At 37.1% G+C, this 13050-nt stretch overlaps 1 protein-coding gene and 1 non-coding gene across 4 annotated transcripts in view; both read right to left on the bottom strand.

Annotated features, from left to right (window-relative positions):
- The window catches only part of rhbdf1b (rhomboid 5 homolog 1b (Drosophila)), a 72535-nt gene that overhangs the window by 46221 nt on the left and 13264 nt on the right, over positions 1 to 13050 (bottom strand). The window lies entirely within an intron of this gene.
- Positions 12971 to 13043, bottom strand: trnar-ucg (transfer RNA arginine (anticodon UCG)). The gene has a single exon. It is a non-coding gene; the product is annotated as a tRNA-Arg (tRNA).

Raw genomic sequence — 13050 nt, 5'->3', positions numbered from 1 at the left:
TTTGGTCCATGGAAGTGCATCAAATCTTCCATTTCAGACAGTGTTGTTGGCAGCTGTATCTAAATTTCTCTTGCAAAGCAGATTTTTTATTGAGTTGTGTCAAATTTGTAGTCGGAATTTGTTCTGGGTACTAAAGGGGCAGCAGAAACAAGAAGTTAACAAAACTGATAAATTAAAAGGCCAATTCATGACTTCCAAGTCTGCGTGTCCACATCAGTCCACATTAGGGCCGAACAATGAATAGATTTCAAATCAAAATCATGATGTGATGCAATATAATTAGCAAACCGCAAAGTCTGCGACTTATATAGTTTTATATCTATCTAATATATACATTACACAGCGTGTCTGATCCAGGGTTTGTGTCAGTGGTTTTACAACGTCATGCTGATCTCTTTGTGTGACAGCTATGCTTTGGATGGTATGGTGGTAATGTTTAACTACTAGGCTCGGGTGGTATCCAAATTTTGATACCGTCAAACTTCCGTCATATTTTACCGGGATATATGGTATTACCGTGACTATTACTGTTACTGGCTTGTGCTTTTACGAGGTGTTTCTATCTCTCACCTTTTGATTGCAGAATTTACAAATTGCTTCATCAGTATTTACCGGCTCTCCTTTCTCGTTTGCCTGGAACCCGAAATACTCCCAAACTGCACAAGTTGTGTTCTTTTTTGACACCAAGTCACTCCGTGCAGCATCTGCCATCTTCCCCCCTCTCTCTCTCTCTCTCCCCTCCGCGCTGTCACGTGACAACGTCACGTTCATAAACTTTATGGAAAGTCTCCAAAAGTAGGTTAAAACATAACTGTTTAAGTAAAACTGAAAATTCAACCACACGTAAGTGCTACTGGACAGAGAATCAATTTTAGGCATTAAATGACTTTTATTTAATCCTTATGTTAACCTTTCCTGCTCAGCTCCTGACCGTGGTCGGGAGGACAGTTCTCCAGGGCCGAAGTTACTGTTGTTTAGGGTGACCATACGTCCTCTTTTGCCCGGACATGTCCTCTTTTGAGAGGCTGTCCGGCCTGTCCGGCCGGCGTTTATAGAGTTCTTCAAATGTCCGGGTTTTTGATCTTGCCTAGCTTGAGCGCATCACAGACCAGTGTATTTATCATTCACGTTAAATGGTTCCTTTGGAAACATGCTCTGAGAGGCGGAGTTTGAGCCGAACCCCGGAACGTGTATTAATCATTCACACAGCAGTAGAGGCGCTCCACACTCACTCACTCCTCGCAGGCTGACAGGCAGGTAGACACACTGCGAGAGAACACTCGAACCGAAAGAAAATGCCGAAACGCAAATGTCATTTCACTGATGAAATGCGAAAAAAGTACCCCTGTTTTCGTCCGGGTCGTGTCAAATGGGAGGCAGAATGTACAGTCTGCAAAGCTGGGACTTCTGTCTCTGTAGCTAATAAGAAAGGGAAAAAGAAGGGAAAAAAAGGACTGTTGACTTGAGGCATTATTTCTGTATTTTTTTCATTTGCCATTAGACATATTATTTTGAAGAATGGGCTAACTGAACATTGAAGAATAGGCTACCTCTCTTTTTTCTTTTTGTTTAATATTTTGAGGCATTATTTCTATTTTTACATAATTGATAATTTGGAGGTTATTTTGAAGAATGGTACTCTACCTCACTTTTCCTAACTAAGGTGTAAGTGTCAGACTTAAGAGAGATGATTATTTCTTATTTTGTTAAACATCTGAATACATGCGTTCCTACACAACTTGAGTCAATAACTATTAAAGACTAGAGCAGGCCATATTTGTATGTGACTGATTATATTGTTTAGGAGAATTGCTTTAAATTAATAAATATATTATTTATAAAGCAAGTGTTTGTGAGTGTTTTGGGCTATTTTTCTGTATATCCAGGTAAAGTGTTCTTTTCTGGGGAATTCAGAATATCTGTTTAACTGAGATTGAAGCACAGAAAGCCCCCTGACCCACGGAAAACCCCTAAAAATGGGGGGGGGGGGGGGGGGGGGGGACTGAAAATTTTTCGCGCGCAAGCTGGAAGTGTGTCCTCTTTTCAGAGAAACAAAATATGGTCACCCTACTGTTGTTACTTCGGGGTTAACCCCCTTCACTTCCTCAGCAGTCGTAGAAGGCAAAGACACAAGAGCCCGGCCTTACTGAAGAATACTGCAGCCTTTATTGTAAATTAACAGCGGCTGAACCATACAGTCGCGCTAACCCAGCAACAACACACCTCTTCTCTCTTCCTCCCCGAATCGACTGCCGTCCCGTCTTCCTCGCTGGCGCTGCATTCAGGGTCGCTCGGACATCTCGCAGCTCTGCTGCTCTCTCTCCCTCTCTAATAACGGAGCCACACACTCTCATAACACTTATCTCCTGTATAAGAGCATTGCATTTTTTTCATGACGGTATTGGAACTGATACCGCTGCTATTTTTAAACACCGGCGGTATAAGGTATCACCGTAATACCGCCCAAGCCTATTAACTACATGTTTGAAATCCATTGCACAACAAACACTGAACTACAGACTGACTTTAAAAAGATGTCACTAAAGAAATTTGTCCAAAAAATTGCAATTAGATATTTCCCCCACATCCTTCAGCTCTAGTCCATGTGACTTTTATCATTTGACTATGGCTCTGAGGGTCCTTGCAGATATCTTTGCAGGACTTGTGTGACAATGATTCTGTGTAGCACAAAATTTGTGACCACGTGGGCTGTTCTGCCCTGCAGTGTGCCCACCAAATGAATGCTTCTTTTGACGAGAGAGTTGCTGTTATCCACACGATCATAAGCCATCATTGAAAGAGTTGTAGGAGAAGCAATTACTTCCAAACTTACATATGCAGATGCTTTCTATCAATGATGTGCAAACATGTTGGGAAGCTCTAAATTCTTTCAAAGCCCTGTATTCTGTTTGCCTACTGTGCTAGAGATTGGAGGGCAATAAAATCCAAGTGTGGGCTTTTCCCATAGCACTTTGCAAACCCCAGGAATAATCACTGACACGGTGCTAATATGAAACTAGTTGTTATGCCTTGGTGCTATGTCTATTTCTAACCACCACTGCTGATATGATAATGTAATGTTACACAACACGAAATCCGGCTGTTATTCAGCTGCCAAACAACAACACCAGAGATCTAGCAATTGGCTTGTTTTGAGGAGGCCTATTTTGAATTGGCACTGACCTATCTTTGTTGCTGACAAACACATCCCTTGGTTGTAGTTTGAACTGAACCGCGTACACATTCACTGTCCGTGTTCACATCGGTCTGTGTGCAAAACCATGAATTGGCCTTAAGTTGATTATGGTAAGCCTGACAGGAAACAATTTACACATTCAAAGGGGAAAGAGTCGTGTCAGCATTCAATTTGAGTCCTATCAGAGACCCCTTAAAGAGGTTCACTCTTCTTTTAGTCTTTAGCCTCTGCTTTTGTCTTCACCACCCCCTGAGAGAAACAGCAGTCCCTTTAGGTGCCAAACACTCTGTTAAGTTTACCAGTTATCGCTTAATGCTATTGCACAACTACATATATTGTGTACAGTGAGTTTTTGTAGTTTTTTTACTATGTCCTCTGTCTGAAAATAACAGTGATGAGAGCTGCATGAGTGATTGACAATAAAGTTACAGACTTAACAAAACAATGTGCTGAAAGACACTTAAAATACCCCATAGTTGACTGGAATTGCACAGCAGAGTAAAAAGCAGCCTGTGAATTGTTCTCTACAAGTCACCATTTTCACTTTACAAACTGCCATCTGATGTATTGCTATTATGTCATTATAGCAGTTTCAAATTTGTTTTTCTGCTGTGTCTCTTTCTAATTAAATGCAAGGCAGATGGAACCACGAGTCACTAAAAACTTCATGTCCAAATTCACTTCCTTTCTTTCTGTTGAACAGCTCTCAAAGTATTTACTAGGAGTAGCGCATGACTTGACCTTTTCAACAAAGCTAGTTGCTTGTCTGTCTGAGGAAGCATTGGTGAGGAAAATCATTTCAAATCTACATGTAATTTATTCATAGTTATAGCCTTTGTACAGCTTTGCATCCAGCTCCACACCCACATGCAATACAATCATTGCATATGTATTAACATTTGCCTGGTTTGCCACCTCTGCAAGTAGGCTACTGTAAGTAACACTCATGTAAATAAAATCATGACAATTTGTAAAGAATACAGAATCCCACCATCCTGGTTCTGAATTATCAGATTTCAGACAATCCCTCCTACAGAATTATACATGCCTACTGCCAGCATTTTATGGTGAGATGTATGTAAAAAATATTACAATATTATAATATGATCTTTTCCTTGATACAAAGGCCAATATAGAAAAACATATTAACATATCAAATGATGGAGGAAAGCCTAGATTGTTCTAAAAACAACAAGATACTGCATGTGTGTCTGGCCCTTCTAATGAACAAGATAAGAGTGTGAAATTAGCCTGAAAATAGCATCGGGCTCATTGGGTTAAACTGCAACACACTGCTGGTCAGTGCAGGAAGCACGACAGAAATTATTTGATAGAAAAACTCCTTTAGGACATAGCCAGCATTGCTATTCATCACTTCAAATGTTCCAACACCTCTTGGCTTATTCGACTGCCAAAAAAAATGCCACTCTAGAGAGTATGATGGTTGCTCAGCTCCTGCGCCAGGTATTGGACCTGAGAGGATCGTGCACAGTTTTCTCAGCGGAAAGGATGCCTGGTTCTCATTCACCGTTTGGGTCTGTTGTAAGGTAGAAGCTGGTGACAGAATAAGACTGCAGGATGATGTGAGGAAAGATGGTGAGGCAAAAGAGAGAAAGGAAAAGAAAGCAGAGATCAAAAAGTAAAAGAAAACAGACAAAACAGAGAAAAGCACAGACTAATCAGTGATCGCCTCAGGAGAGGGAGCTGAGAGTTGACTTGTTCTTTTATGTCGCTGTTTTACTTTGCCAGGGAGCATGAGATTCAGCAAATGGAAGCCATGAAACACTTAAAATAGCACCATGTGTCACCTTGTGTGTCATCCAAGTATTTCTGCTCAAAATCAGATGAATCAAAGATTTCAGAAAAATCAGCTCGGATGTTGATTTGTATGTTGGATGTTTTCACATCATTTCCAAGTAAGAATGTGGTAGCTATGGTAACTCCAACATGACAGCAACATTTACAGCTGCAAGTAAATTACTTATAAATCAAGTCTAACAAAAAAGTATCTATGTGATGTTACTGATGGTTTATTCAGAAACAGACAACACTTACAAAAACACAGTTACAGCAGCTGCAGTGGACAAGCCATCATATTAAGAATACTATCAGCTGTTGTTATAGTGAACATTGTTTCCTTCATAAACATCAGACCAAAAGTGGAGAAGTTCCAAGGCCTCCAACATTCATGAAGAGAAATATATTGAACTTTGTTCTTTCACATGCTTTGCTTCTTTCAGTCTTTGTTGTTTCAGTGTATTTATTTCCATCCCCCCGTGCATCATCTCGCTCAGTCAACACAAGAACGGCCTCATCAAGCTCGCTGCCAGAACACTCATCCATATCAATGACAGTGATATAAAAGGGTAAAAACAAGTTCACACACGTGAGCTATTTTTACCTCTTGGTTGATTCTTTTGTGTAGAACAAATTCTCTCTTTTCTTCTGTCCCCCTTTTTTTCCAGTTTGGCATTCACTTGAATGAAAATGAATGCAACTGAAATGAATATTTTTTGCTGAGACAATTTCACATTTTGTTCTTTACTCTCAGCTTGAGTAATTCAGGCCCAAGTGCCATTAAGTTTCCAGCTTCCTGAGGGGATTTAGAGGGCATGGTAATTGGTGTTAGAGGGGAAAATAGATAAAACACTGGAGTTTCGTCTGTGTAATTACGAAGAGTTTAATTGACCTCACAGAGCAGGAATACGGTAAACTTCAAATCTGGCTTCTCTGCCAAATACTACTAACTGGCTTCCAAAACCAAACAAAATCCAGGAAGAGCAGTGAAACGGCAGAACTCCAAAACACTTTTGTAAAAACAGGGCAAACTAAGCTTGTAATTATGAGGTTTACATAATTGAGGTTACATCTTTTTTTAAATCTTTCTGTGCTTAAGTATCATGGACCAAGACAAGTACCATGTTTTACTCATCTGACCATGACATCAAAAGTGAACAGTAGAGAAACAATGTCACGTTAATTTACTGTGGCTATTCTCGCTCTCAAAATAAAGCTACAAAAACAAATCTTCACAGAAGTGCAGAAAAGATAACAGTAGAGGACTGTTCACATGTTGACCACATCTGTAGCTTTACAGACATACTAACCCACTGAGGCACAGGAAAAAATGTTCTGAACATCCTGCTTTAAAAATCCGCATCAAAGTATTATTTATCCAAAAAAAGCCTAAATGCCAAAACAATCAACCCAGTAGCCCAGTAATCACTAATTAGCAACAACAAATATGTATGTGAGAAGTAATTTCACTGATTTTGGATCAATATAGTGAAGGAACAATATATACTGTTTAGCATATGAGGTACATCTGCAAAATACTCACTGACAGCATACTTTAATCTGGTTTCCCTCTTGCAACACTTAATAAATTGGAGAAGATTAAGTTTGTTTTAGACATTGACAGCAGTTGCAGGCTGAGCTGGCAACTAGCTGATGGATGTGGAGAGGCATGTAGCAGCTAATGAGTGAAACATCTCCATCAGGAGATGGTGGACCCCAAAACTGAGACAAAAGGAGGGTGAATATAGGATTCAAATCTATCAGCCGGAAGTAAGTTAATTCCAAATGAATCCTAATACTACTTCGTCTAACAATAAACCTCTTAAAAGTTGAGACAATTTGTTTATTTGTTTTGAACTGATCACTACAGACATTATACATGCAATTAAATAATTCATTATTTGGGAAAATAATCAACAATGAAAATAATCATTGCATGCAGTCCTATCGTCATTGTTGACAAAGTCACAGTGTGCAGTTTTAAAAGCTGACATTGCACTCTTTGCCTTTTCTCATTGACAGTATGCAGCATTTAAGTGGCTTAGCTTCCACAGCAAGAAATGTGGCCAATTTGCACTTTTGAATATTTACATTTTTTTGCAAATAAATACTTTTTTTCATTTTGTTCTCTCTGCTGCAACAAAGATGAGACTCTAAGGCTCGCACTGAGCTGTGGACTTTGTGTACCTACACCCATAGTACAGGTTGTGTTCACTGCTTGTTTCTGTTGCATCCAAGACGCCAAGAAATGCATTATTGCAGGTTTAAGCAACGTTCTCTCTTTGTTCCCTTAAGCTGACCACACCTCAGTCTGCAAAAGGAATTTTTCCCATCATATGTATTCACACAGTCTCACATCGGCGGCAGGCTGAGCAGATTCACTTCAAGTTGCTCAAGGGCAGAGCATCGATGAAAGAATGAAAAGCATCTCTCACTGACTTTCCCACTATAGATTTGTCTTGCCAAGGATTTAAACAAGTAGCGTTCTTCTCTCACAGACTTACCTCGAGGCAGCAATCAACCATTTATGATATAGTATTTCTATAAAAGTGCTGCTGAAGACACATCTGAGCTTTGTACAGCCGAACTGTAACCACTCAGTATTTCAGACCAGTATTGTTACAGTGTCTTCAAAAGACTTGTATAAACATGGTGGAGCACCTGAAGCTTCACAGTTTGTTCAATAAAATCCTGTGTTTAATGGGAAGACTTTCTATTGCATCTAATGTGTTGTAATTTTCCTAAAATTCTGTAATTATAGGCAAATGGAATCATCTAATCCGTGGAAGAGTGGATAAAGTTATTTTTCAACAAACATGTAAAATTCAAAGGGATTTTTGTTGTTAATATTTTTAAACAGTTTTTTTTAGTGCCATTTTTGCAAACATTTTACTGTTATTTTACAGATTTTCACAGTTCTGTTAAGTTACAGATAACTACTAAAATCACAGAAAATATATATTAATTTACACAGCAACCATACAAAATGGGCCAAAACTATAAATTATTTCCACATTAAAAATCCGTATTTTTACAATTGGTAAAAATTTATTTTACAATTAAAATATTTTTACTGTATTTAAATGTGCAAAAAAATCTTTATTTTACAGATTTTCGAGTTTATTTTGAAACAAAATATATATTGAGGATTGATAAAGGATTGCCCGCCGTTTACCGCAGCTAGCTGGCTAGCTGGCAGCGCAGCAAAAGGGAAACCAGAACAGGAGTTGCATGATCGACACACTGAGGAGTAAAACTTCTGCAAAACTGAAACAAGGGGCTGCACTGCTGTGGAAAGGCCAGAGCTGTGAGCTTCACTGTGCCACTCTGCTATACCACTGTGAGGGGGCTGTGCTGCTGTGGGGGGGCCCGGGGCTGTGAGCTTCGGTGTGCCACTCTGTTACACCGCTGTGAAGAAGTCTGAGCTGTGAGCTTTTGTGTACCACCCTGCTACACTGCTATATCGGTTGTGCCCATCAAAAGGTTTGGTTCTTTTGTTACTACTTGGGTCATTTTGATGACATGGCACACAAGACAAGATCTGCTGGTGGTGGTCTCAATGAAGAAGATATAAAGGAGATAAAGAAAACATTGGAGTACTTAACTGTTGAAGTTTCCACCATTACAAAGCAACAGAAATTTATTATGGAACGAATGGGAAATATAAAAGAGCTACAAAGGCAGAACATGGAAAAAGATAAAAAGATTGAATTGCTGGAAAGACGACTGGATGATCTAGAGCAATATACTTGTCTTCATGACGTGATTGTGACTGGATTGGAGATAAGACCCCGCTCCTATTCTCGTGCTGTAACATCAGCAGCGGCCGAGAACGGAGGAGAACCAACGGAGGCTGAAGTGGAATCTGTGGAGAAGCAGGTGACAGCTTTCTTCAAAAATAGAGGCATTTTCATCAATAATGAGGATAATGAGGCCTGTCATCCTCTTAAGCGGGGAAAAAATGGCGGAAACTCAGCCATAATAATCCGGTTCACAAACAGAAAAAACAAAAATGCTCTCCTTAAACAAGGGAAAAAGTTAAAAGGATCAAATGTTTATGTGAATGAGCACCTCACGAAGAAAAATGCTGATATTGCCAAGACGGGACGTATACTGAGAAAGGAAAAGAAAATTCAAGCTACATGGACAGCAAATTGCAAGGTGTTTATTAAATTGAATGGACCACCAGAAGAGGCCAAAGTGCTCACTGTTCGAAGCATGGAGGAGCTGGAGAAATATAAATAAAGTCAGTGCTATCGTGAGGTAACAATCAACTTATTCAGGCACTGACAACTTAAACATGGATGAAGTAGAGAAAGATTTAGATCCTGATCAAAATTTTTTTGACCAACTAGTTCATACATGTTGCTATTATACAAATGATCAGTTTGATGTATCATTTAGAAATGAAAATGGAATTTCTATTGTTCATTTCAATGCCAGAAGTATGTACAGAAATTCTGAACACATTACAGACTACCTAAAGGATTTTAGAAATAAATTTACTGTAATAGCCATAACAGAAACTTGGATTACAATGGAAAGGGGAACAAATTTTGACATTGACGGTTATGAATTCAAGTACATCAATAGAAAGAACAAAAGGTCAGGGGGTGTGGCCTTGTACATAAGGAACACATTTCAGTTTGATGTGATAGAAAATATGACAACAACAATTGATGATGTAATGGAATGTCTAACTGTGGAGATTTACTTGAAAAATCAAAAAAACGTCATTATTAGCTGTGTGTACAGAGCACATGATACAAGCATGGAGGTATTTAATAAGAACCTAGAAAATATATTTGCAAAAACTAATCAAAAAGTACTGTTTATCTGTGGAGATTTAAATGTTAATCTGTTGAAAGCTGATGAGGACAATATGGTCAATGAATTTATTGAAACAATGTATAGCATGAGTTTATATCCATTGATTACTAAACCAAGCAGAATCACCACAAAAAGTGAAACATTGATCGACCACATTTACACTAACTATATGGAAAATAATCTAAATAGTGGATTACTAATAACTGATGTGAGTGATCATTTGCCAGTTTTTGTGATCTATGGTTGTGAATGTAAAAGAGAAAAGAAAGAAAATATTATAAAATACAAACAGTTAAGAACTGAGGAGAGAATAACTGCTTTTAAGGTAGAATTGCAAAATTATAATTGGAAATTGCTGTATGAGGAAAAAAATATTGATAAAGCCTATGAATACTTTTTGGGTATATTTAAGTCATTATATGAAAAAAATTGCCCTATAAAGCAATACAGTGTAGAGATTAAAGGTACACAAAAGCCATGGATCACAAAAGGACTGGAAAATGCCTGTAAAAAAAAGAATACATTATATCGGAAATTTATCAAATGTAGATCATTAGATGCTGAGCAAAAATATAAAAAATATAAAAATACACTAATTAAGGTAATAAGGCTGCGAAAGAAAGAATATTATGCAAATGCAATTGAAAAGAATAAAAATAACATCAAACGGGTATGGAAATTGATAAACAGTATAATTAGGAATTCAACAATAAATCAATCTTACCCAAGTAGTTTTATTGTAGATAACAAATGTGTGGATAACATGAATGATATAGTTGGCGGATTTAATAAATACTTTGTGAATATTGGATCTGAACTAACCAAAAAAATTGGAGATAATCACCTCAAAGATCAATATTCTGCTGAGAAAAATATTGAAAGAAATCCAAATTCTATATTTCTTGGTGTAGTAGAAACAAAAGAAATTGTGGACATAGTGAATGCATTTAAAAATAAAACCTCTAACGATTACAATGGAATTGATATGCTAATAGTGAAAAAGGTAATAGACAGTATTGCATTACCGCTAACTTATCTCTGCAATCTCTCATTTATTTCTGGAACCTTCCCACAAGGGATGAAAACAGCTAAAGTGATTCCATTGTATAAAGCTGGAGACAATAAGTTTCTTTCTAATTATAGGCCAATTTCTCTCCTATGCCAGTTCTCCAAAATACTTGAGAAATTATTTGTTTTGAGACTAAACAAATTCATTGATAAATTTAATCTATTAGCAGATTGTCAGTATGGTTTTAGAGAAAAGAGATCCACATCTTTGGCATTGTTGGATCTTATAGAGGAGATAACTGGGTGTATGGATCAAAGTAAAAATGTGGTTGGGGTATTTGTGGACCTAAAAAAGGCCTTTGATACCATTAATCACAATATATTAATTAATAAATTGGAGAGATATGGGATAAGAGGGATAGCGTTGAAATGGGTTATAAGTTATCTAGAAAATCGAAATCAATATGTACAAATGGGTGATTACAAATCAACATGTATAAATATTTCCACTGGTGTTCCTCAGGGGTCAGTATTAGGCCCACTACTGTTTAACATGTTTATAAATGACCTGTATATGGTGTCAAATAAATTGAAATTTATCTTATTCGCCGATGATACAAATATTATTTGTTCAGGGGAAAACTTAAAAGAAATGATTGAAGAGGTTATACAGGAAATGGAAAAAGTGACCCAATGGTTTAAAGTAAATATGCTGTTAATTAATTTGGAAAAAACAAAATACATGTTGTTTGGAAACAAACAATGTAATACTGAGGCGCGGATCAGCTTGAATGGAGTAATAGTTGAGAGAGTGTCAGAAATAAAATTTTTGGGAGTACTGCTCGATGAAAAAATTTGTTGGAAACCGCAAATTCAAAATGTAAAGATTAAACTGGCAAAAAGTATTGGAGTTCTGGGTAAAGCTAGGCATTTTTTTGCCATATAGAGCGATGTACATATTATACTCTGCATTGGTAATGCCATATCTAAATTATTGTTTAGAAGTATGGGGTAACACTTACCAGACAAATTTACAACCTTTGTTTATACTTCAGAAAAAAGCACTACGAATTATTCATAATGTTGGATATATAGAACATACAAATGAACTGTTTTAAAATCACAAGAAATGAAATTTTTTGATTTGGTTCAATATAAAACTGCTATAATTGTGTATAAGGCAAGGAAAAATGAACTACCGACTGAAGTTCAAAAACTGTTTCATGATAGAGAGGGGGGTTATTATTTGAGAGGGGAATTTAATTTTAAAGAAATGTATGCTGACAAAGCTAAAAAGAGACAGTGTCTTTCTGTTTGCGGGGTTAAAATGTGGAACAAGTTAAGTGATGACATAAAAAGAAGTACAAATATTCAGTTATTTAAAAGAAATTATAAAACATTTGTCCTTTGTAAATATGCTAGAAATGAAATATAAAAAGGTATTTCGTTTTCAATATTAATGTTACATATGAATTGCTGTAAATGTTCATTATGCCTTTACCGCTGGTTGCTGAGAATAAGTAATTCAGTTGCATGCTGCTAAAACAGTATGTCAATTTAATTTCATGAATATAAGATTGTAAAGGGGGTAGGTTTCTATAAGTTTCACTTCAACCTACTCCTTTTCGAATAATATGTTTTGTAATCAGTTTAATTTCTGAATTGTTTTTTATTTGTTTTATTCGAAATAAACATTTCAATCAATCAATCAATCAATCAAAAAAAAGAACTAAAATTTTACAAATTTTGCCTGTTTTGTAAAATTACAGATAATATCTAGTATGACAGAATTTACATGATGACAGAAAAAAAAAGAAAACTGGCCAAAACCGTGCATAACGTCCACATCACAAATCTATTTACAAGATGTTCTTTCATAATGTGGTGGTAAAATTGCAGTTTTACTGTATTTAAATCAACTAAAACATTGATTTATTTATACTCTATTGCTGCCCTGAGAGGAAATTCTCTTTACATATTCTAGAAGGTCAGAAGAGCCCAGGGTCAGACACACTTAGGCGTCCCCTGACCTTTCAGTCAATAGCCTAAAGATTTAACCACCATAGGAACAGGTAGTCCATATACCCCCTCAGGAGCAACTTTGAGTTCAGACTCTTGTATTGAACATTAAACTCAATCCAACCACGAAGGGAGTCGAACCCTCAATCGTCTGATCCGAAGTCAGACGCCTTATCCATTAGGCCACGTGGTCACGTCTG

Source organism: Acanthochromis polyacanthus, chromosome 19, assembly GCF_021347895.1.
Source record: "Acanthochromis polyacanthus isolate Apoly-LR-REF ecotype Palm Island chromosome 19, KAUST_Apoly_ChrSc, whole genome shotgun sequence".
Classification (NCBI taxonomy): Eukaryota; Metazoa; Chordata; class Actinopteri; family Pomacentridae; genus Acanthochromis; species Acanthochromis polyacanthus.
This window is presented reverse-complemented; position numbering and strand designations above follow the sequence as displayed.